This window comes from Crocodylus porosus, unplaced genomic scaffold (genome assembly GCF_001723895.1).
Source record: "Crocodylus porosus isolate Cpor-Errol unplaced genomic scaffold, CroPor_comp1, whole genome shotgun sequence".
Lineage (NCBI taxonomy): Eukaryota > Metazoa > Chordata > Crocodylia > Crocodylidae > Crocodylus > Crocodylus porosus.
This window is the reverse complement of record NW_017728949.1, coordinates 77,868,536-77,892,461: the sequence shown is the minus strand read 5'-3', so window position 1 is coordinate 77,892,461 and position 23,926 is coordinate 77,868,536.

The following is a 23,926-nucleotide window of genomic DNA, read 5'->3' as shown; positions in this document are numbered from 1 at the left end:
CCCCCCGCCCCTAGTACTTACCAGCTTGGAGTCAACTGCAGCTCCCTGCTGCAGCCACTGGGGACTGCTTGAATCATCAAGGCTTTCTAAATCTTTTCCAAAGATTCAGAGAGCTTTGAATTGATTTGGACCTTTTAATTGGTCCCCTGATTCAATTTGGATTCAGAGATTCAGCCACCAAATTGGGCCAAATCTCCTCCAAATCAAATCACCACTCAAAGCTTCACACAGCCCTATTGTTAATGATTCCTGTGGCTAGCCTGAGTTCGATGTCTGCCTTGGCTTTTCTGGTACACTCTCTACAGGTGCAGCATAGTGTTGTGTAGTCCTTCTTGGCGATGACTCCCATTTTCCATCTTTTTAGCTTCAGGAGGTCCACAAGTTCCCTATTGAGCCAAGGGGGCACCCTGGCCTGCTAACTGTACTTCCTTTGGGATGGAATGGACTTTCCTGGTGCTTCAATGATTGCATTCTTAAGGAACAACCATTCCTCATGGGCTCCCCTTCCTAAGGGGCCATGGTCTCTGAGTGCCTGGTTGACCAGTCTTCTGAGTTTTTGACAGTCAACCTTCCCAAAGTTGAGGATTGCTGTTTTACTGAGACACTTGCCCACCCTGCATAGGACAGAGAAAGTGATCATTTCATGTTCACTGTCCCCAAGCTTCCCCTTGACCCTCAGATCACTCACCAGATCATCCCCATTGGCCAGAATCAGATCCAGCCGTACCCCTAGTTGGACCGTAGACCTCTTGCATTAGGTAGAGTTCATCAATGCAAGCAAGGAAGCTATGTGCCTGGTCAGATTTGACCATGTGCTCTTCCCATGAGATGTCAGGCAGATTGAAGTCCTCCATGATGACCAAGCATCTGGAGCATGCAGACTCAGACAGTACCCTATTGAATTCTCAGTCTGGCTCTTCCTCTTGGTTGGGAGTTCTATAATAGACTCCTACAGCTATGTCCCCTTCCCCATGCTCTCCCCGCATTTTAACCCAGAGGGTCTCAAGATGCCCTTCTTGGTTGTTAAACTTGGTTTGAAGGGAAGTGTATCACTCCTTCACATAGAGAGCTACACCCCGACCCCTCTCCCCAACACGGTCTCTCCTGTACAGGGTAGAGCCTTCTATAAGTACAGACCAGTCATAGGTGGAGTCCCACCAGGTCTCCATTATCCCTATGAGATCATAATCATTGTCATTCAGGAGAGCCAGTTCTGTTTACATATTCCCCAAACTCTTGGCATTTGTGTACAGACAGCTGAGCCTGTTGCTGCTTGTCTTCTGGAATAATACCAATTACGCATTTAAGCTAGGTGTTAATTTCTCATAGTTTAACTTGAGAAGGGCCCATTATAAGCAGAGCTGGAAACCATCTTCCTATCTTGCATATATGTTTCAGATGTCATTGTCCCATCATGAATCAAGGAAAGTCAAAATTTCTAATATGTTTATTAGCAAAATTATGAAAATAATGTGAGGACCCATTAACATATTCCATGTTAATAATTTTGAAATATTTCATTGTAATTTTTACCAATTTACTATTGGTAGCTTAACTTTTGAACCAGAAAACTATAGATTTTTATTTTAATTAATTGAAATAAAATGCTTTGACAAAGTTTGAAATTTTTTTTTGAAATCATTAGTAAAGAATTAAAAAAAAAAACCCTCTCTTCAAGAGAAAAAAAAGGTTGAATAGCATTTTCTAATGAAAGAAGTCTCATTAGAAATGTGAGCATCTCAAAAGATGATTTGAGATCCTTCATGTTGAAAGGAGCCATGTATTATAAGGAGATGGAAAATAATAGGGCTGTGCTAGTCGGCAGCGATCTGATCTGGCTTTGGAACCAGCTGCTTTGGATGGCCGTGATATGATCCAGAGCTCCAGACTGGGTTTATGCCTCAATCCAACCAAAGTGGCTCAGAAACTTTGGAGCCACCTCGGAGATCCGGCCATAGGGTATAATGGGAAATCAATGGGGAACTTATAACTCTGTTGCTTTTTGTATGATTTGGATGAAACTTGCAGAAGTAGTAGCCTCTGCTAGGAGCATGAAGTCTGCCAAGTTTCAAGAAGATCGATGCAGAGGTTTGGGGGGAACTGTACCCCAAATTCATGAAAGCCAAACTCATGTCACAGCTGTGTGTTACACCACAGTGGGGTGAAAACTGCTGGGTTGGTAGCTCGTACTGAGGCCACAAAGCCTGACAAGTTTCAAGAAGATTGGTGCAGGGGTTTGGGAGGAAACTTATCCCCAAATCCTTGAAAGCAAAGCTCCTGTCACAATTATGTGTTACACCACAGAGGGCTGAAAACTGGTGAGGCCACAAAGCCTGCCAAGTTTCAAGAAGATCAGTGCAGGAGTTGGGAGAGAACTGCACCTCAAATTCCTGAAAGAAAAACTCCTGTCACATCTATGTATTACAACACAGGGGGGTTAAAACTGCAGGGGTGGTAGCTCTTGCTGAGGCCACAAAGTCTACTAAGTTTCTAGAAGATCAGTGCAGCAGCTGGGGGGGAACTGTACCCCAAGCTGCTGACAGGCAAAACTTGTGACACAAATGACCCTGTGTATGTTAAGGTGCAGTGGGATGAAAACTGCAAGGGTGGTAGCTCTTGCCGAGGCCACAAAGCCTGTCAGCTGTGAGTGTGTATCCTAGAGCAGGCCTGTGTAAGTGCTGGGCCCTGCCAGGCCACGAAGCCTGCTAGCTGTGTGTGTCTCACTGGGGGAGTCTGTTGTCTGGGGCCTTGCAACCCAAGCTGCTGACAGGCAAAACTCGTGATGTGGGAGGGTGACATGTATGTGTGTTAAGGTGCGCCCTTCCTGGCTTTGGGGCCTCTGCACAACATGGCAGTCTGCCCCACTGAGACCTCCTCCTCCCCTACAGCCTCATGCCTGGTCCTCCACTTTATGTGACAACAGGTACAATAACTTAGCTGGTTCAACACCAGTAGCGTCAGCAGCGGCATCAAAGGTACCCAAATGGAACTGTCACAGAGCTTGTCATTTTATAAAGGCATTGACAGGAAGAAGTAAAGATGTTGTGTTGGTCTTATGATGTTATTCATGGTGTGTGATGGCTTATCTTGTGTTTTTATGTCTATATGTGTATTATGAAAAAAAGGAGTACTTAAAAAAATATATCTTTGGAAGCTCTAGGGTTGCAAACCCCTTTTTCAGGCTGAGGAAGCACTTGCAGCTGGTCCTGGATGGAAGGATTAGTAAAGAAGCCAGAGGCTGGCCTGGCCTGCAGTGCAGGCTAGAAAGCCAAGGCTGCGACGGAATTCAAACTAGCTACAAGTATCAAGGACAATACAAAGTCCTGCTAAACCTGATGGGACAACTGACAACCAATGCCCAGGACAAAGCCAACCTATTAAATGGGTACTTTGTGTCAGTCTTTCATCAGTCCCATGGGACGCCCCTCCCCACTACAAGACAGGGGGGCCTGGGTGAGGGATATTCCCTGCACTCCATCAATGCTGACCTCATGAAGGAACACCTTGAGAAGCTGGATACCTTCAAGTCAGCTGGCCCTGACAATCTATACCCCAGTGTAATCAAGGAGCTGGCTATCATCATAGCCCAGCCCCTGTCATGGATCTTTGAGAACTCCTGGCATTGGTGAAGTGCCTGAAGACAGGAAGAAGGCCATTGTGGTGCCTATCTTCAAGAAAGGAAGGAAAGTTGATCTGGAAAACTACAGGACTATCATCCTGACCTCTATCCCAGGGAAGGTTTCATAGTTTCATGGTTTCTAGGGTTGGAAGGGACCTGAGCAGATCATTGAGTTCGACCCCCTGCCATGGCAGGAAAGAGTACTGGGGTCAAATGACCCCAGCAAGGTGTACATCTAGCCTCCTCTTAAAGATCCCCAGGGTAGGAGCCAGCACCACTTCTCTTGGAAGTTGGTTCCAGATCCTAGCCACCCTGACCATGAAGTAGTGAAATCCTGATATCTAGCCTAAATCTACTCTCTGACAGCTTGTGACCGTTATTCCTGGTCACTCCTGGTGGTGCTCGGGGGAACAGGGACTTCCCCAGTGCCTGCTGGTCCCCTCTGACTAGTTTGTAACAGGCCGCTAGATCTTCCCTCAGCCTTAAAGGTCTTAGAAAATATTATTAAAGAGGCCATTTTCAACAGACTGGCCAACAGCAACTTCCTGAGGGATAGCCAGCATGGGTTTGTTGTGGGTAGGTCTTGCTTATCTCCTTTTATGACCAGGTTACCTATCACCTGGACAACGGAGAGGAGACTGATGTCGTATATCTTGACTTCAAAAAACCCTTCGATCTGGTATCCCATGATCACCTCTTGGCAAAACTGGCCAACCATGGCCTTGGGGCCACCATGATCTGCTGGCTAGGGAATTGGCTCTGTGGTAGGATCCAGAAGGTGGTGGTTGACAGAAGTCAATCGTCATGGTACCCTGTGACCATTGGGGTCCCCCAAGGTTCTGTCCTTGGACCCATATTGTTCAACATCTTCATTAATGATGTGGACATTGGTATCAGAAGTGGACTGGGCAAGTTCACCAATGATACCAAACTCTGGGGTAAAGCATCCACACCTGAAGACAGGGTGGGTGATCCAGGCTGACCTTGACAGGCTCAAGAAATGGGCAGACGGGAACCTGATGGTGTTTAACACTGAAAAATGCAAGGTTCTCCACCTTGGGAGGAAAAACCTGCAGCATCCTTATAGACTGGCATTGCTATGCTGGTTAGCACTATGGATGAAAGGGACTTGGGGATCATGATTGCCCACAAGATGAATGTGAACCTGCAGTGTGATGCTGCAGCCAGTAAAGCAAGCAAGTAAACACTGGCTTGCATCCATAGATGCTCCTCAAGCAAATCCCAGGACATCATTCTCCCACTGTACTCTGCCTTGGTGAGGCTGCAGATGGAGTACTGCATCCAGTTTTGGACTTCTCAATTCAAAAAGGATGTGGAGAAGCTTCATCAGCCTCCTAGGTAGTAGGTACAGAAACTCATGGTCTCAATATAGACAGTGGAATTCTGGAACACTGTGACCTGTCAGACATCTGACACCCCAGGTACCTCTCTACTTTTACCTGCATTGCTACATCCCCCTTTGACCCCTACCCCCACCAAGATCTCTCAGCCTCTGAGCTGCTGAGGAAGTCATCCCCCAACCTGTAGGTGTGCTAGGGATTCCTCCTTCCTAGGTGGAGTACTTTACATTTATCTTTGTTGAATTGCATCCTATTTCATTCCGCCCATTGATCCAACCTGTCCAGGTCAGCCTGCATGTGCTCCCTGCCCTCCAGTGTATTAACTTTACCCCATAACTTGGTATCATCTGCTAACTTGGAGATGCTGCTCTCTACAACCTCGTCCAAATCGCTGATGAAGATATTAAATAACACCAGTCCAAGGACCAAACCCTGAGGGACCCCACTACCCACCTCCTTCCAGGCTGAGAATGACCCGTCCACCACCACTCTCTGGGTGTGGTTCCTAAGCTAGCTGGCCACCCACCTGACTGTAGGCATCTACTCCACAGCCCGTTAGCTTCCCTATGAGAATAGGATGCAAAACTGTGTCGAAGGCCTTCCTAAAATCCAGGTAGATGACATCAGCCTCAGCTCCTGTGTCAAGGCAGTGTGTGACCTGGTTATAAAAGGCTATGAGGTTTGTTAGGCAGGATCTACCTGCAACAAACCCATGCTGGTTTCCTTTCAGCATCATTTCCCCTGCTGGGCCTTCACAAATGTTCTCTTTGATGATTTTTTCCAATATTTTCCCAGGAGTAGAGGTAATACTGACTGGCCTAAAGTTACCCAGCTCATCCCTTCTCCCCTTCTTAAAAATGGGCACAACTTTGGCCCTTTTCCAATCCTCAGGGACGTAGCCGGAGCACCATAAATGCTCAAACAGCCGTGCCAGTGGCTTAGCTATGACACTGGCCAATTCCTTCAGCACCCATGTATGGAGGTCATCCAGGCCAGCTCCTTAATTAAGTCAGCACTAACCTTTGGTGGTCTGGTGCCTTCTGGACATCTGTCTATGCTCAAGGTGGCGGAATTGTCTTGGTCAGTATTTAGGAATACTAAAGCAAAGAACTCACTGAAGAGCTCTGCCTTTTTCATATTTGTGCCACTGCTAGTTGTCCCTGGGAAATGCCCCCGCACACATACTCTGGTGTGTGGCAAGCTGCCCTGGGTAGAGTAGGGAAGGCTGGGACCACCACCTGGGATGGCCCCAGCAGCCCTCCCTGGGGGCCTTCCAGGGCTCCAGCAGCAGTCAACTGTGTGCACAGAGACTGGCTGGCAGCTGGAGTGTGGCTCTGGCTGGCCAGGCTCCAGCTTTGGACAGCACACACTGCTGCCAGCACCAGGTGTGCTGGGCTGCTTTTTTCTGGTGTGGGTTTTTTGACACTGGGATATCCTGGTATCAAAAAACTTGCCACAGTGCAAATTAGCAGCACAGCAAATGCCTGCATGTGTAGCGTGTGCTGTCTGTGGCACCACAGATGGGTGTGCAGTGCCACAAACCACACGTGCTTGCGTATCTGGATGCATTCTGTCTGTTAAAAAATATTGCAGCTGGTGCTTATCAACAAAATCTATGAGTATTGGTACCTATGTTTTATAAAGATTTCTGCCAAGAAGTGTTACTTAAGATGTGCTTAACCACCTGGAGAGTGTCTTTTGTATACTTTTTGTATTTTAAAGAGTATGCCCCAGGATATTAAAGATAGGGAATTAGTCTAACAGTGTTCCAAATTCTGTGCTGAAGTCAGCTGTTACAGTTAATTAGCTTTGTTACTTAATCTTACTTTAAGTCCCTTATGGACTTGCTTCATTGCAAGTCTGGTAATGTCTCTTACTGCTTTTCATACTAAACTGCAACAAAGACAAAGGCAGCAAAGAAATAATGTAATCTATGTACCCAAATGAAAATGAACTCAATTCTCTTAAACATATTGCCAGTGGTAGCCCAGAATATAAACTTATTCCATAAAACATTCTATAAAATCCAGAAGTTTTGCAGCATTGGAAAACTTCGCTCTTTTGATTAATTCTGTTTAGCCTTGAACAGGATTTTAAAGAGCTTTGTAAATGCTCTGTCTTTTATGAACTTGAGTTCCTGAACTGAAGACAGTGGTAAATGTTTGAAAGAAAAGAGAAAGCAAAGCAATGTCATGGGATAAATTTTAATGGAAACTTTTTTAAAACAACCCAGTGACTGTCTCAAGAATATAGGAGAGCTGGTGATCACACTAGCTGAAAGGCTGAAAGGCCAAAATGCTCTAAACAGCAAGAATGAAACCCAAAGTTCAACTGTAATTTTTCATTTAAAAATAGGAGTCTTTACATTCTTATAGTTTATGGCCTTGATCCAGCAAAATACTTCAAGGACTTCCTTAATTATAAGTCTTGGAGGACTCCTATTTAAATTATTGTTATTTAAAATATTATGATGTAAACTGAAGCTTTCAGGTTGCTTATTTTATTTGTATATTCATGTATTGGACAAGCTCCATTGCCTTAATAAATACAGTGAAGACCATTGCTGCTAGTGAAATCATCCTCAATGGGGTTGGCCTCGTCTCCTCATTAACTTAAAACTGAAAAAGGAATACTACAAAGAGTGGAAGTTGGTCATAGCACAAGGGGAGAGTATAACAGTACCATGCAGGCATGCTGGGAGAAAATCAGGAGGGCCAGGGCATCATTTGCGATGAAATTAGCAAGGGACATTAAAGACAATGAAATGGGATTTTACATGTTGAAACAGGAAAACCCAGGGAAAGGTGCTTTATTAAATGCAGAAGGCAACCTAGTTACAGATCTTCCAGAGAAGATTGAAGTACAGAATTTACACAAATCCAAGATGACTTTAATTTTAAAACAACCCCACCAATAATTTGATTCTGTATGTGGAAAGCTATGAATTTGTTATAATTTTCCATGTATATAATCCAACTATTAAGATTCCTGCTCCCTGAAGCCATGGCAGGGAAAACTGTGGTGAGGGACAAGGGCCCAGCCTCCATCCCCATGACTCCCTGCCTGTCCCTCCTGTCATTTGCTCCCTGCCCTCTGCTATCTGCCACCCATGCCTATGCCTGTGCCTGCCCCTTGTTTGACTGCCTTGCCCTGCCCCCCAATGGTGGAACTGGATCCTCAGGTAAGCAGCAGGTGTGGGGGGAATGGCAGGTGGTGGGGGGAAGGCAGGATACGTGGTGTCCACTATGCCTCCTCCTGCCCCAATCACCACATGATCTCTACTGCATTCCTCCTGCTGTGAGCTCCCCTTCCCACCACACAAGCCATCCCAGCTATGAGCTTGGGGCTAATGTCATAGCTGAGCCACCATCTGCCCCAGACCAGTGCTCAAATCTAAGATGCTTGTGGGGGGAGCAAAACTGTTTTGGATTTTAGTAAATATGGTATTTAATGGCTTTTTACCTCAGTCTCTGTGAATAAGGTCAGCCACCAGAACATAAATGCAGTCTGAAGCAAAGATAGGGAGGAAGACAAACAGCCTAGAATAGCAGGTTTGGAATTACAAACAGAAGTTAGAAGTTTTCAAGTCAGAAGGGGCAGATGGACACCCAAGGAAAGGGCTGTCCATCTTTTCTGTGCCACAGGGCCACACACCATGCCAGCCAGCCAACCAGTAAGGTCTTGGGCCCCTGGGATCTCCTGCACCTCACCATGCTTGCTGCAAATGTGGTGTATGGTCCCCAACACTTGGGCCAGAGTGGTTGTCTATGGCCACCTGTTTCCCACCAAACAGGCTGCTTGTAGCTCTCCATCCCCCCTATGTGAGTACCACTAGCAGCACATGCCCTTTTCCTCACCCTGGAGACATTACAGAGGCAGCTAAAGGGCCCATGGGCTGTATGATGGCCTGTGGGCTGCCAGTTGGACAGCTCTGCCCTAGGGCACTGAAGGAAGTCAGCAAGGTAATTTCAACAAGATTTCCTCTTTGAAAAATTGGGGAGGTCAGCTGAGATATCAGATGATTGGAAAAAGAGCAAAACAAGGTGGTCAGAAACAGTCAGCATTGATTCACTAAGAACAAGTCACCTGATTTCCTTCTATGATAAGGTACAATCTCTATGGATAGGGGGATAGCAGTGATATATCTTGACTTCAGCAAGGCTTTTGACACTGTCTCCCCATGACATTTTGTTGACATAACAATCTAGGAAAGTTTTCTTTGGCAGTCTCTCAGTTGGGGACGATTGTCTTTTATGATAGTCTTATCTGTGGATCCAAAGATGGCTAATGAGGCCAATCCAGGATCAACAGCATCTGCTGCAACTTGGGCATGTGTATCCATGTGGGGTGGTTGGCTCCAGATTCTTGATTCGAAAGTACAAGACTAGATGAAAGTACAGTAAGGTAGATACATAACTGATAAGATCCTTGTACTCTACAAGTAGTTGGCAACTGCTCACTGTCTAGGTGCAAGGAGGTATCAAGTGGGATTCCTCAGGCAATTGTCCTGCGCCTGATATTATTTTGTATCTTCATTGTTGATTTGAATGGTAGGATTAAGTGCATGCTTAGCAAATTTGAAGATAACACAAAGTTGGGTGGAATTCCAAACACTCTGGAGAGTAGAGCTAGGATTCAGAATGACCTCAGTAGTACGGGTGTGCAAAACGGGCCATGTTCAATTTGGATTCAGATTTGGCTTGAATTGGGGACAGTGATTTGATTAGTTGATTTGGATCATTGTCCCAATTTGATTCGGCCGAATCTGAAGATTCAATGCTGATTCCGAGAATCAGTGATTTGGCCATTGATACAGTTTTAAATGTTTTTTCTACATACTCCAAGGTACCAGGTGTGGCTTGTGAACACTGTGATGCTGAGGCAGATGGAGCATCCCACAGGAGCATAGGGGGGCCCCCAGCATGCTCAATGGTGAACCCAAAAGTGGACCAATCAGCCGTAGGGGGACCCCAGGTGCCCCCCCAGGCCCAGGAGGCACCAGCTGCTAAGCCAGGGGAGGGTCCCCTGCATGCTCCCCAGTGGACCTGGGAGTGGACTGGAAGTGCTTCTGATCTTCCAGGTCTGCTGCCAAGTGCACTGGGGACCACCCCGTGCTCTGGTGGGACGCTCCATCCACCCCCGCGTCTCAGCATTCATGAGCCACCTGGTACCTTGAGGTATGTAAAAAAAGCATTTAAAGCTGTGTCTATGTCCAAATCATCAAATCTCTCCAAATTCATTTGGAGGGTTCCAATTTGATTCAGAGAGATTAAAGGGTCCTCTGATTCGATTTGGAGATTTGGCCACTGAATCGGGCCGAATATTCACCAAATCGAATCAGCGACCAAAGCTTTGCACTGCCCTACTGAATAGGCTGGAGAAGTTGTCCACAATTAATCAGATGAGATTCAACAAGAACAAGTGCAAAGTCCTACACTTAGGATGAAATAACTGTGTGCAGATACTGACTGGGGAATGATGTGACTAGATTGCAGTACTACATAGGAGGACCTGGGGGTTACAGTGGACCATAAACAATATGAGCAGACAGTCTGCTGCTATTGCAAAAAAAGCAACAGCATTCTGAGTCGTATTAACAGGACTGCCTCTTGCAAATCAAGAGAAGTGATTCTTCCACTCTTTCCATCACTGATGAAGCTTTACCTGGAGTACTATATCCAGTTTTGGTCTCCACAGTTCAGGGAAGAAGTGGACAGATTAGACAGAGTCCAACAGAGAGGGACAAAAATGATTAGAGGCCTGTAAATGATAGCTTATGAGGAAAGGCTGAAAGTGTGAAGCTTATTTAGTATGGAGAAGAGAAGACTTTGAGCAGATTTGATAACAGTCTTCAAACGGAGATTATAAAGAGGGTGGAGATAACTTTTTTTGTAGGTCTAGGAGACAGGACTAGGAACAATGGTCTCAAACCACAGCAGAGGAAATTTAGACTGGAGTTTAGGAAGAACTTTCTGACTATGAGGGTACTTAAGTACTGGAACAAATTACCTAGAGAAGTTGCAGAACCTCTATTTGTGGAAATTTTCAAAAGCAGTTAAGACAGACAGGTTAGAGAGATGCTTGATAGAAGGTAGCTGCTGCTTACAAAAGCTTATGCATCTCTGATATAGTTAGTCAATAAAGTGCAAAGCTACTCTGACCTCTGGGATGGTTTAGTCAAGGATGACTTGAACAGATGGCTGTCCATACAACCTCATTTGGTCCCTTCTAGCCCTGCTTTCCTATGATCCTTTACAGAGAGGGAATATTGTTTGAAACACAAAAAGCTGATGAGTTCTGGGTTCTTTTTCAGAAATTAATTGCTCAGATCTATGTGAATCACATAGTGTTTCTGTGTCCTAATTTGCTTAGTGGGAATAAGAATACATACCTATTCTCTGGGGTTCCTTAAATAATTAAAAGTTCTAAGGGCACTTAAAACACAACCCTCTGCATGTCAAAGTTTGCTAATTCATGCTAAGTGCTCTCTGAGTATCTCAGAGTTATGCCACTTCAGGGAAGGGTTAACTGGGACATGCTATCTAGCTCACGTTAGGATAATTTCAGTCTCCTCCACAAAAATAAATGCGTAATTTGCAGTTCTCCAGCACTGGGCCAAATCTGAATCTGAATCAAATACGGCTCATTTCGCACACCTCTATTATTGAGGTCTAAGTGTAATGTGTAATTTCACCTGCATGAGTAAATGCCTTTGAGATTATTAAAAGGAAGGTATAAGGAATTCCAAAAGTATTATAAAAGACTTATTATTTCATCTCTTAATAATGTTTTTTTTCTCAAATCTATGTCCATATAAGGCCAAAGGCTATCTCATGTAAGCTCTGAGGGTATGTTACATAGCAGACTATGTTTAGAGTAGAGATGTCCTTTCTAAGTTATCTAGTTCAAGGACCAGAAGCTGTATTGCCAGGTGAATTTCTCAGCAGATTAAGTTAGTCCATGCTAAACTCCAGGCAGCTGCAGATATCTTGGATACTGGAAGCAATGTAACTCATTTAATGCTAACACAGTCCTCTCTACACTGCACTATAGTCTTCCAAGCTTTTATTCAAGGAAACTGTAGTTATACAGAATCTGGGCCATTGCTAACACTAAATAAGATCTTTCTCCTTGACTAGGTCCCATTGATTTCAATGCCACTACTATGTCTACATGTTTGAGCAACTTGGTGACAACTGTTAAAACCCGATTATATTACAGAAAGCCTCAGAGAAATAATTAATATAAAATAAAAATATAGTTCCCAACCCATCAGAAACTCCTACCCCAACATTTCTGTTGTGTAACTAGTTACTTGTAGCGGTTTATTTTAACTTCACTTTTCTTCTTGTATTCTTATGTTTTCTTCTTGAATTCTTATGTATTTTTTAAGTGAACCAAATAATAGTCTGATTCCATAAAGCGTCATTTATATTGGTTCTTCTACTCACTGCCATGACACCGCACCCTTGAGTAAAGCCTTTTGATAAATGTTAGGATGTCCAGGACTGCATCCTGGATTTGAAAGAGCTGAATGGATCTGGATTTAGGTAGCCCCTGGGTTTTACTTCATGGATGTCCTTGCTCTGGTGTTCTAATCATTAGCAAATGTATTGCTCCCAAGGCTGTGTTTTCAGGAACACTTTCTAGGCATGAGATACACTAACTGGCAGATGCATCTGCCTTGTAACATTGATTTAATCTGCATTTTTGTAATTATTTCAATACAAATTAATGTCTTAAACACTAGCACCTTGATCCGGTTTAATTATCTAAATATTCGGGTACATATCTAAATGTGATGATTATGCTGGAGATTCTGGGTTGTACTGGAAATACAGGCTTTCTCACAGCATTTTGGTGGATGTGCATCTAGTCCTGAATGAAAGTAGGAAGAACAGAGGACATGAAGCTGTTTTTTTTTCTATAGCTCCTTTGTGGTTCTAAACTAAGAAGTATTAAGGCACCAGGAAACTCCCAGCTGTATTTCCAATCTCTGCCGAGATAAATAGGTAAAGCAAAAAATACCAAGTTATTTTAGAGAAAAAATACTTAGGTAATTCACTCCTTAGCGACATTCTCAGAATGCTTCCAATGAAACTTCCCTAGTACTAAGTGGTAGTTACTCTTTATGGTAACCCTTTACATCACTGTGCTGTATTGTTTCCAGTCATTTGTCCTTGGCTGTTGTACATCACAAGCCACTAATTATACCATCTGAGGATTTGTGTGTATTTAATCATATCTATATTTTCCTGACCTAGGTACAATGGTTTGATGTGAAAATCCTGCCAATGTGGAAATATTAACAAAAGCTCCCAAGTGACTCTTGACTTCCTTCCTCAGGACATCACCGCAGCCTCTTAGGTACTCAGGCATGGCCTTTACTGTTTCTTCCATTGTCCGAGAGGTTTCACAAAAACCTTTATTTCCTCCTAGTGCCATATAAAGCCAAAATAGAACAGGAACTCTATAGCCCAGGCCAATCTCCTTTTATATGTGGATATTTCACTGCCTGAGGAAACCTGCTACTGCTTTTGAATTGGCCATCTTCTTATGTAAGTATGACTAAGCCTTTTTTTCACTGTCAGTTGTTTAAAATGAAACCAAAGCTCAGAGGTACTTTGATGTAGAGAGACATGAAAAGTGTAACAGCTTTTTGAGTATTGTCTGTTTAGCTGAAAAAGTAAAGGTGACAAAAGGTTGAACTATTTGCCAAAATACAGCCTAGGAGAGGAGGAAAAACGAATAGGAAAAATAATAATAGGGACTAACTACATACTAATAGATATTTCCCATCTAGTAGCCAGAAATTGGAGTAGAAAGGCTCGGGTATATTTAAAGTCTTTACCCATAAGAGTAATGTCCTCACCTGAGTAAGGAATAAAGGACAGATTTTTTTAAGATGCTCAACTTCCAGCTCCATCTTGAAGCACCTAAATACCTTTAAAATGTGTCCTGTCAGGCCTGATCCAATGCCTACTTAACTCACTGGAAAGATTCTTCTGGCTTAAGATCAGGCCCTTTTTGTACAAAGTGTCAGAGCCCAAAAAAGTTCCAGTTTGTATCTAATCAGTGTCACATACCATAAGTATAAAACCCCATTATGTAATGGGAAGACTCAGCATAATAGTAGTATAAAGCAGTATTCTGAGGACTGTCAGAGGATTTCTGAGAATATGAGAGATAATAGAAACACTGTTGAACAACTGATGTCTGTAGAGAATTTTGCCATTATCTGTGAAGAGTTACTCTCACAAATCCACAAAGGGATTACTTTATCCATAGGAGACTTGCACAGTCAACAGAATTTCTGCAAAGATGTTTTCTGTTAGTTTAGCTTATTTTAAATGATCTGCATAGCTCACTTCTCCATTCACAAGCAAAGTAGATTCAGAGCCACTGTACTGGGACCTCTCTGGAAACCAGGAAGTAAAAGCCACTGCCACTCACCACCCGTTCCCCTCTCCTTTTGCTCCTGCCACCAGGTTTGATTACCAGAGGCAACTAAAAAAGCCTAATTTCAGTGGTTGGGGGGAAGAAGTGAGCAGCCTTAACTTCCTGGGTTCTGGAGTCTCACAGAAACAGTAGGGTTGGTGCTGCCCCACAGGATCTCTGGCAGCTAAGGTAATGAGCCCTGGAAGCCAAATAGAGATGGGTCCATCCTGTGAGAAGTTTTATGGCCAGATGACCCTTGTCAGTGGGCCATATCCAGCCTGCAGGCTGAATGTCTGGCACCCTGCTTTAATTCGTCACTAGGAATATCAAGAAATATTTAATTCAAGGTCAATAGCTTTGTTGAGTATCCTCAATCATATCGCTGGTTCCAAATTTTCCGCTGTTCCCTGTTACTGAGCTCAATGCCAATTTGCTTTTTTAAACAAAAAGAACTTGCATTACCAGCTTACTTGAAGGATGACTGCAAGCAGTCCACACAAACTCAGTCTTTCAAGCATCTCATCTTCGTTTCTCTTTATACCTTTCTTCATATTTCTTCATATTAGTCTTACACAATGTTAGCTCCCAGATTCTCTGGGGTTGTTATGGAATATCAGTGGAATTGCAAAGCACTTTTTAGACATGGATTGAACATCTAGCGTGATCCTTATTAAAAATTGTCCTTCATCACAGCCCATTTCCTAAACTGAATCATGTATGAAATGTTTTTCAAGTGTGATGAAAAATGGAAAAGTACTGAAAGGAGTGCATACGTGTCGGGTCAGGATGGGGAGGAAATGGTGGGGGAAGATGTGATGTGGGTAAAGGCTGAGCGAGAACAACACAGCGGCCTTCAGGATAAGCTTATCAGAAGACAGCTTGAGAAAACTTGCTCAGCCCAGCCAGACAGTGAGATGAGTTGCTGTCAGACTGCCAAGAGCTGCAGGGGGGAGGTGGGGGTTGATCTGTGTGTGATTTATCAGTATATAAAGCAGCCTGTGTTTTACTTTCTTTGAGCATCAGTCGCCTCTTGCTGTTCTCCCATGGCCATGCAAAATAAAGTGCTTCTGTTAGCCAAACAGTGATGCTGTCTGAATGTCTACATCAAGTGCTTGAATAGTTTTGGATAAGATTCCATTTTGTCTCATAGATACTGGGTGTGTCTACATGTGCCTTTACTGCACAGTAATTTATTGTGCAGTAATTTACTGCACAGTAAGCGGCTTTTTAGGCCCACATTTACATGTGCAGTCGTTAAAGTGCAGTAACACTGTGTGTGGACTGACTCAGGACTAAAGTTAGTTCCAAGTTACTGTGCACACTGTTACGAATTACGCTCTTAAAGCCATGTGCGGTTCGCTCTAGGCTGGGGCAATGATCACACAGAGCAAGTATCCAAAGTCAGATACAGAATCTTTATTCGCTCAAGCGAGGTGCCTCTGGAGAGGGACCCCACCTACTAGTTATAATACTACTTTATACTTTGTCAGGATGTCAGAGTTAGTTCATGATTACCCAATCATCTATTAACTAAATCACTATTCTATCTAATCAAGTGGTACTGTGTGCATGAACACTGAAGTTTAACTCTCGTGACATGTTTTATATATTCTTGCCAAGTAGTCCGCTTAAAAGAAAACAGTCCTTGTCCTGCTTTCAAGGTTTCTCTGTCGACAAGACTCCTCTATTGACCAGATTCAGCTAGTTTCATATCTTATCAGTAACCCTTTACACAGCATTTCTCTTTTCACCTGTCTAGTATGTGCTGTGTCCATTTCTATGTATTGAGGTTAAAGGTAAAAAGAAATGGCCTTACTTTTAGCATTACAAAGCCTTGCTTTTAGCCCTACAAGATTCATATACAACAACACATAGTTTTAGTGCACAGTAAGTCATCTGCACTTGCATTATTGCACAGAAACTAATCGAGCATAAGTCTCCATAGTTATTGTGCAGTATGAGCATGTATTTCTAGACATGTGCCCATACTGCGCAGTAATTTTCAGTTTTCCTGTGTAAGCACATAAAAAGTATATATTAAACCATTATAAGACATCATTATGTATACTCCTGATTATATATGTGTTGTGTATGAAAGAACCAGAACTAGATCCTAGTATCTTCCAACAGTTTGAGGAGAGCCAGGTCTGAGGCCTGCAGTTAACCACTACCAGCCAAACCTAGATCTTGGAGAACCAGAGTAGCCAAATCCAGATCCATGTTTTCCATACAAGGCCGATCTCTTGTGTGGGAAATTAGCCTGGTACAGAATACACAAAACTCATACTTTGTGCAATGCCTTGTAAGTTTGCTCGACTGTACCTCTTGTGATGCATGATGGTAAAATTGATTACTGGAATGGTTACTAGAAACAGAAGCCTGTATCTGGAAAAACATTCCTGACACTACTTCTCCGTCCTCCTCCTTCTCCCCCCTCACCACACACACTATGATCAACGTTACTTCTCAATTTGTAGCTGAACATGTGTGATACTCCAGCTGATGCTAAACAGCTTGACATCCAGGCTTAGTATGAAGAAATTACTGAAGGAAAATGGAATAACTACCTACAAAAATAACAAATGCCCAGACTCATAATTCTGAAGTAAAAAATGTTACTCTAAATCTATTAACTGTCTCAGTGAACTTTTAACTGATACAATTTCCCCCAGTTTATTCCAAATGTAGATAGTGCACCTACTTATATCTCTATATAGATTTTCATGTCAGAGAACCCAGCCATTTTATAAATGAGGATGAGGGTGGCCCTGTGTGGTCACTTTGGGGGGGCTGAGTGGAGAAAGTTAGGAAGTATCCATTAAAATAGGCTATATTGTAGACAATATTCTTCTAGCTCCTTTCAGAACATAGTATTTTATGGCCAGCATGTGGTTACTGTAGTTACACAGAAGCACAGCTCTGTAGATAACTTTTTGTTCACAGTGATATACATAATTTTTTTCAGGATGCTCTACAAATCAACAGTCTCCTATGTGACAGTTAATTTTACAGCATCTAATTTTCATGCTTAACATAGATTAGAGAACAAGAGAGAATGACAGAGATTAACAAATGGTAAAATTATAGTTATGTCACACAATAATTTGTAGGATCTTCACTTTTATTCAGGCTAAGAAATTGCTCCACAAACCTTGTATATTGCATTAAACCCCCCCCCCCACAGAATGCAACATAAGCATAAAAAAGTCTAAAACAAACCTGTTGCTTGTAATTACAGCCTTCCATATACACTGTGTGGTTTTGTATATAATTGCAATAGATCTGCTGTGTGTTTTCTTCCACTTCAGTAGAAGATTATTATTTCTTTACCACTGGGTCTGCTTCTGAGATATAGAACTAAATAACCTATGGGAGATTTGAGCACATCAGAAAAGAAAAGAACCATGCTAGTTACTGTATTTGAGAATTCAGAAAAAACAAATATATATAGATATAAGTGGAATATAAGGGTAATAGCACTGTGAAGATAACAGAGTTAAGTACCTACCAAGCACTTTGAAAACGAAAGATGCCATTCCTGTGCTAGGAAATGAGTGTCATTACTTAAAAAGCTATAATTTTAGTCAGGTGGTTTTGATTATTTATTCATATCTGTATCAATATTGATATTGATATAAATATTGATATGTTGATATTGATATATAGTTGTATTGATATAGCTATATAAAGATATATATAGATATAGATATGAATAAATAATCAAAACCACCTGACTAAAATTACAGCTTTTAAGTAACAACACCCATTTCCTAGCACAGGACAGGTATCTTTCATTTTCAAAGTGCTTGACAGGTTCTTAACTCCGCTATCTTCACAGAGCTATTACCCTTATTTAGGGGTGTGCAAAATGGTCCATATTCAATTCGGATTCATCCTGAATTGGAAACAGTGATTTGATTCATTGATTCGGATCACTGTCCCAACTCGATTCGCCGAATCTGAATCAGAAGATTCAATGTTGATTAAGAGAATCAGTGATTCAGCTATACACACAACTTTAAATGTGTTTTCTACATACCTCAAGGTACCAGGCACAACTTGTGAATGTACAGAAATACTTACGGTCCACTTCTGGGTACATTGCTGAGCAGGCAGGAGACCCCCTCCATTTCCCCCTGACTTGTTGATTGGCTGCAGGGAGACCCTGGGCACCCCATCAGACTCAGGAGGCACCAGTTGATTAGCCAGTGGGTGTGGGGGGGAGGTCCTCTGCACGCTCCCTGGAGGACCCAGAAATGGACCAGAATTGCTTCTGGTCCACTTCCAGGTCTACTGCCAAGTGTTCTGCCCCCCCACCACCCCGCACTCCTGTGGGATGTTCCATCTGCCCCAGCATCTCAGCAGCAGCCACCTGGTACCTTGAGGTATGTAGAAAAAACATTTGAAGCTGTGCCTATGTCCGAATCATTAAATCTTTCTCAATCTCTCTGAATCGATTCAGAGGGTTCCAATTTAATTCAGATTAGTTAAAAAATCTTCTGATTTGATTCAGAGATTCAGCCCCTGAATTGGACCGAATCTCTACCTAATTGAATCAGTGACCAAAGCTTCATGCAGACCCTTTATACATCTCTTATTCACTGATCTTAACCAATAGGAACATGACATATTGTATTACCCCATTGATGATTACATTTTATTATATAGGAGCATGAGGTCTGCTGTGAAGTAGAGCATTTCTTCTTTTTTATACCTTGACTATTATAAGGCCTCTTAAATCTGCATTCTGAATGAGATTGTCTAGCAATATCTGTTAAGTGTCATGGTGGTGTGAAGTTAGGTTAGCAGTACATGTTTAGCATAGGGAATTTCTGAGATACAGATCATGAGAAATCAGTAGTTTACAAAATTCCTGGTTTTTCCAACTTTCTTTTGACCCTCTCTATGAATCACTCTTTATAATCCTGCTGACTGAAGATGTATTTCCATTTATGGCACATTCTGCCACTCTGGAGAAATAACATTGAAAATAGTTATTAGATGTGAAGTTATTAGGTAAAGGACGAGCCTTGGCAAAAGATTGTTTTGTTATTAACTAAGACCAAAAGAATGAAATGTACCTATGTAGCAAAACTAGTGCTCTGTTAGCAGGCATGTTATAGTTACAGTAATTAGGTGGCTTAAGAAGACATGCTGTGGTCACTGAAAATGAGCTATGTCCCTGCCTATGTGCTTTTCCTGGACCTCATTTTAGAGGATGGATGGGCTCTGCTGGGGCTTTATTTTTTTTTTTTTTGGAAGTTCTGCCAAGACTGCAAATTTTCTAGTTGAAGAACTACATTTTAAAGTGTCCTAAAACCTACATAAAACTGATTGTAATTCAGATTCATTACCAACTAATTGAACTTCCATTCAATAGAGAGCGGGTGAACAGCTTTTATTTAAGTTGCTGGTTTAATGTAATCATGATCATATACTTTCATGTTTTCTTGAACAATGGGACTGAGTATAGGAAGAAAGTGGCTGAGTTGTTTGGTCTTGGGATTGATTGATATACAGCCTCCACTTAACATGAACTACTGCCAAAATTTTCAGAGTTTTATGGTTATGGTAATACAGAGCTAATGACATAGGGACTGGAGCAATTAGGGGGTATGTGTGAGGGGTGTGAGTGTTGGTGTCTCTGCCTGTTTGCCAACAGTCACCCTGCACTACTGAGAAACTTGAATACTTCTATATTTTGAGCCTTGTGAAAAATATGGAATGGATCACTTTAAAACTGTGTTTCTAAAGGCCCAGTTAAATGGTAACAACATTGATGAACAACTGGATTTCCAAAAATCTAATATTTGTGTTCCTTTTCCAAGGAGGAATTGTCATTAGAAGAATCTTTGCTTTTGGATCATAATAGTTTCTTTCTTCATATATTTAGGGGCAGAGGCATAATGAGTCAGCCGGGTGCCCATAGCAGCTGCAGTGCATAGAGGCAGAGGTGAATTCCAGCTGCCACAGGCATGATTGTCCTTCCCTCACCCCCCATCTCCAATCCAGTGCCCAGGCCTACTGCCTTTATTGCCCCACCTTAACTGTGCTACTGATTAAGGGATAAGTTGAATACTTTTCCTCTTGAGTATGTCACTGAAATGGAAAGAAAGTGGAGCCATCTCTATTCTTGCCTCTTTCTTCCCTTCTCTACAAATACCCAGCCACCCCAACAATCCCTTTCAATGGTTATTCCTCCAGGTCAAGAGATGGTGGACCCAGAACCCCACTTCTTTCCACAGCTCCTTTGATCAGACAAAAGAACCTAGAATTTCCCACCTTCCAACGCTGCAGGCAGTGCACCCTTTCCCTTAATGCTGCTTCTTCTGGCAGGAAATCTGAGATCTTCAGGAGAATGTGGGCACATCTATATGAGATATTTAATGCATGGTAGACTAATTTTACTGCTCATTAGGGTATCATGGCAAAAACCTTGCTAATGCACAGGTGCACAGTAGAATTAGTCTACAGTGCATTAAGAGTCACAAAAAGATGCTATTGTGCATTAGCACTGGCTACTGAATATTTATGTAATACCTCATATGAGGGGTAGTAAACTTAACGCATATATAGACATGCCCTGTGAGGAGGAAAAAGGGGGATCCAAGCTGGGCTGTGGAAGATGGTAGACAGACTGCATCTTTGCCATCACTAACAACCATACCCCGTACTTCCAGCCCTGTTTCAAAACATGTTTCCATAGTGGTGGGACTGGGATGAGAAGCAAGATATAAAAATGTTCCATGTATACTGTGCTGAGATGTGCTTGGCACCTGAGAGTAGGTTTGCTTGGTGCAGAGCACCAGCATGTAACATGCAGCTATTGAGAGAAAGCGGTGGAAACAGGCATTTTTAATCCAGGATACAGAATTGATCTCTGAAACTGTGGTAGGAAGCTAAGAACAGGCAAGCTTTGAACATGCACCAAGCACACAATGCTAAGGAGCTAAAACTGGTGCATAGCACAGGGCCAAAAATATAACATCTGGCACATATAACTGGAGTTCTTCATACCTCTCTGAGCCTCCTATGAGATGGATTTGCAGAGTCCCTTTCCCATATACTAGCCCAGGACTGAGGCTAAGACTTTGCATTTCTGTTCTCCTGAAACTTCCTGCTTCCAACTAGTATAGGTTGTCACCATTTCCCCGCCTCTACATGGACCTTCAAAACTTACCATGGATTGGAAATGACCATGAAAGGAATGTTCTTATTGTTGCTCTAGTTGAAGAAACATATGGAGGGAAGGAAGGGGAGGTTAGGGGAATATGGGAGTAGTGTCTAAGTAATGAAGGGATGGATGGAGTGTATACAGCTAAATACTGCAAGTCAAATGGGTGAAACATGACAAACACAATTGCATGTTCTCTTAGCTCTTATGATTAATTAACTTAGAGTCATCTATTTTACACCCAGATGGAACTATTAAATCATCTGCTCTCATCTTCCTTTTCTCTATTATGTAGGTGATATAAATTTATCCACTTATCTCAGTATTGAGCCTAGTGCTTTGTATTTGAACACCTTCCAGAAAGGCTTCTGGTCTTGATTCAAATACCTGGAGATACAGAGAAGCACATATGTTCCTAGTGTGCTATGTATGTCCACCTTATAAATATTTTGTGACTCGCAGCACAAAAACTGCTCATAAATCAGGGACACCATGGCTAGGAACAGACATTACACACAAACCAGTTTAAGTGATCAGAAACTGGTTTAAACCTGAAACAGAACAGATGTTCACTGCACATAAACCAGTTTGAAAATGGCTGAAACTGGTTTGACAGAAACCTCGTTGAATGTAGTATCAGACTTAACTGATTTGGCTCAAACCTGTTTATGTGGCTAGGATCTGGAACTAACTTCCAAGGGAAGTGGTGCTGGCTCCTACCTTGGGGATCTTTAAGAGGAGGCTTGATGATTACCTAGCTGGGGTCATTTGAGCACAGTTTTCTCTCCTGCCCAGGGCAGGGGGTCAGACTGGAAGATCTGCAAGGTCCCTTCCAACTTTACATGTATGAATCTATGCAATGTCTGTCCCAGAGCCATTGCTGGTTTAAGTTAAATCAGACTCCCCCAGCACTCCAGCATGCTCCCTGGACTGTGGGGGGGGAGGGGGACTTTCTGCTCCACAGCAGAGCTGGTCCCTCCACTCTGCTCCCTGGCTGCAGCTCCAGAAACTTGCAGGCTGCTCCCTCCTTCCCCCTTACCACTCCCCACTAAGCAGGAATTCCCCCTTCCCCTCTGTCTTGCTGAGAGGTGTTTGTGTATTAGCTAGCAGACCACATGCTGGCTACAGTCCCTGCTGAATCAACAAGTAGAATCAACAGGTAGCTGATAATGTCCCTCTGTTGTTTTCTTAATGGGGTGATAAACCCTGAGTTAGTGGTGATAAACACTGTTATCAATTCCCTGCTGGGCTAATCAGGGTGTCTTGCCAGGGCCTGGCCACACCCCGGCAGCTCAGTGGTGGAATAGAAGAGACGGCTGCTTTAGCACCCCCCAGCTTCTAGCCTGAGCCACTGCAAGCATATGCCTGCATTTCTGGGATGTCTGTTTGGTTACAAAACTGATTTATCCTAGCCAGGTTAGACTAATCTGCAAAGACTGAATTAATTCAGGCTCAGGCTTTTTGAATGTCTGTCCCTAGCTCATAACTACAGCTGCACTGTGGGATAATTCACATATGGGTTGGCTAAATAACACAGTCCTCCAGGGCCACATCCAGATGAGTGTTGTTGTGCGGTCTGTGGAGCCGCAGATACATCTGCGGCTCCACATACTGAACATTCAGCTGTTCTCTGCGCTGCAAGAGAGCAACATAGAGAAAAAAAGTAGAGCAGAGCATGCACAGGCTGCTTGTGCCACTCAAAAGTGAAGCCAGGCTGCCCACAGCCATACTGCAGCTACCAACCAGGCTCTGTGCAGTAGAATCATCACTGCTGCAGCCCTGAGAGGCCCCCAGGACCCCAGGTAAGGCTAAGCATTGGGTTGATCCCAGCCTCCCCTTGGAGTAACTTGCCGGGTGCCATAGAGTGCTTGGCATGGGTATTCCCCAGGGACAAGTAGTGGTGGCACAAAGTGTACTACTGCTAGTTGTCCCTGGAAAAACAAACATCCACGCCATGTATGGATGCAGCCCAGCAGTCCTAATTAGCCTGCTCTCCCAGATATGGGAACTGCACTGCTTCTGGTTTAGAAGATAACAGAGCAATAAAGAGTATTTCAGGGCAGTGCTGTCCAGCACAGTACATTTATCATTTATTTAAGCCTGACTGTATCTAGTGAGAGCCAGACCTTGTCCCCAACTGCTTACTATCAAAGAAGAGAAGATACTTTAGTGGGACAAAGACAGTGTTAGGTCTACTTTGCAGCTCAGGGATTACAGGAAATCTGTGAAAGATCCCATATCTCCTGAGTCCTAGTGTCATGCTTCAGCACAAAATCTGCCTTCCTGTCATAAAATAATTTATGTTTCCCAGTAAGTGATTAAGTGTTACACTCC